The 2,646-nt window shown below is 49.6% G+C and overlaps 1 pseudogene; it reads left to right on the forward strand.

The window, feature by feature from the left end:
- LOC109953567 (uncharacterized) overlaps nt 1-862 on the forward strand; it is a 9,209-nt pseudogene extending 8,347 nt beyond the window's left edge.
- Nucleotides 863-2,646: the final 1,784 nt, after the last annotated feature.

Genomic DNA, 2,646 nt, shown 5'->3' on the forward strand with positions numbered 1-2,646 from the left:
TCTTATATATTTTTATTATATTGCTGCATTTGCTGCTTAAAGTGCCTTAGATTTTGTGTTGCTTGTTTATGCACTTTATATTTCATTTGTATTTTTGTGGCATTCATGTGGACGGCAAAGTAAGAATTTCATTGTACAGGGAAACACGTTTCCTAACTGTGCATATGACATACACTTTGACCTTTGACCTTGACCTTGGGAAACTCCCACCGTCAGCACACTGGGAGTTCCCCTGAGCAGAGCCACATCACACATCTCGGTGTCCACAGAATCGTCTCTGCTGGGCTGGGGAGGCACGTGTTCGTCACAGGCTGTGGGAGAACGATGGGATCACACCCCGTCTCCCCACATCAACTGTCAGGAACTAGCCACGGTGCTGAAGGTGGTGAAACACCTTGCACTGGTGCGGAGAGGAAGACACGTAGTGGTGCGATCAGACAATACATTGCATACATCAGCCGTCAGGGCGGTGTTGGTTTTGCTGGCTGCTGGAAACTGCAGGAAACTCCTGCTCTGGGCTCATCAGAACCTGCTCTCCCACAGGGCTGTGCACGTCCCCGGTGAGCAGAACCATGCTGCGGATCTCATGTCACGAGGCAGACCTCAGCCTAGCAAGTGGAGGCTGAATCCGTCCCTCATTCAGACACTGTGGGACAGGTTCGGCCCACCGGTGGTAGGCCTGTTCGCAACACGTGGGAACACGCGGTGCCACCTCTGTTTTTCACTGAACATTCAAGAGGAATGTCTGAGCATCCTCCTGATAGCTCCGGAGCACGCAAGCGCTCTCTCATCTGCATGGCGTGATCCAACAGTGCCCTGTGTCAGGTCAACGGCTGTGGGCCTGGCCCCTGAACAGGAGTGACTGGAGAGCCTATGGTTGCCTCCGGTGGTCATACACGCAATTCAGTGCACAAGAGCTCCGTCTGTTTTATGGCGCCTTAAGAGGACGACAACAGTATGTAGGAGACACTTCGTCTCCACAGATGTAATTCAAGGTGGACGACGGCGTTTGAAAGAAGGAGCCGCTCCAGTGTTGTTTGCCTGGAATGACTACTCTCTGCTTGCAAGTAGACCAAGCATGTGGGAGAGAACACAACGGCCGGAGGAAATTGAGGAGGAACAGATGGACGTTGGATTTCTGCTTCATTGTTATGACTATGCTAGACCAGAACCATCAGCCTTGGACATGGCATGTGAAAAATTAGAAGCCCAGCAGTTTGCGAATTTAGCATTTCCATCACACAAGCTTAGTTACTATTAGCTTTCCGGTAGTGTATTACATTATTTTGGTGTACCAGACAGATGCTCGGTGTAAATAGATAACATTAGCTAGTTAGCTTACGAACTAGCTTAGCTACATCTCCGTTTGTAAGATAACCGATACATAACTCTACCTTCGTAGTCGTGGATGTATGAAGAAGCATATAGCTTAAACCCCTTATCCAGCTTGCTGCCCGGTGTTTTAGACATCAAACTGCATATTCGGTGATCATCCGTGATCTTCATCTTTGGTAGTTCTTGGAGACATCATGAGTAGAATAGTGCCATATTGCATACTAGTCGCAAACCAGAAACAGATGATTCTGTTTTGCAGTATATGGAAGTAAGTTGCGCATAACCCCTACTGGATGCTTGTTTTGAGCACAAGAAGAGAACAATGAGATGCTCTCCGAGGATCAAATTAATGTTAGAGCAGGGTCAAAATGGCTTTCTCTGTATCACAGGGAAGCTTTGGGGATTGATGAGGAAAGTATATCTTCCACTGTCCAGGAGTCACACATGCAGCCGTCTGCCTACTGCTTTTAGATGCAATATCAATGAGAGCTGCTGCTAAGAAATCCTGAAGAGAGCATCATGTAAGCAATGCTCACTGAATTTTATTTTCTGTGTTGGAACTTACTGAGAATATGTTTTATATAAAATGAAATAAGCTCATCCAACTGGCATGAACGATGGTTACATACAGTAAGCCTATACTCATAGAAGCTTGGGTTACTGTATGTAATCATCATTCTATTTTGTATAGGCTTCGCCCTCTAAGAGCTGTCGCTATTAGGATAAAGCGCAGCTGGATGTAGTCAAGGCCTTGTTGGCACACCGCCGCCCAAGAGCATTAGAAAACCACATAACACAGCCTCCTAAGAACCCAACGACAGTAACTAGGCAGCGACAGGGGAGTGCAGGGGTGCGGGTGGGGGGGCCAGGAGGCACAGACGACCTGTGGGGATATGAAAGAACATACCTGTCCACCGCGTGCGGCAAGCACCGGGTGCCCGTGTACGGATCACAGTAGTGATGGTACATGGAGGCATAGGCGCACTGGGGGTGCATGGAGAGTGTGTGTGAGTGCGGTGGGGCACACACTACGCCAGCGCACAGTGATCAGACCACTGGTGGCGTACTCACGTGGCATCACGGGGAGGGGGCCCAGCGTTGCACCCGACACTCAGAATCGAGTGAGCCAGTGAGAACTGAGATGCGTCCCGAAGGTAAAACCGATTGAAGGGACACGGGGAAGCCCATGAAGCTGCTGTGCAGATATCCTCAACAGCCATTCCTCGAAAAAGGGCAGTGGAGGACGTGATGGCTCACGTAGAATGGGCTCTGATGTCAGGTGGGGGGGGGCTCCCCGCCGGCACGTAAGGC

This window comes from Monopterus albus, unplaced genomic scaffold (genome assembly GCF_001952655.1).
Source record: "Monopterus albus unplaced genomic scaffold, M_albus_1.0 scaffold785.1, whole genome shotgun sequence".
Lineage (NCBI taxonomy): Eukaryota > Metazoa > Chordata > Actinopteri > Synbranchiformes > Synbranchidae > Monopterus > Monopterus albus.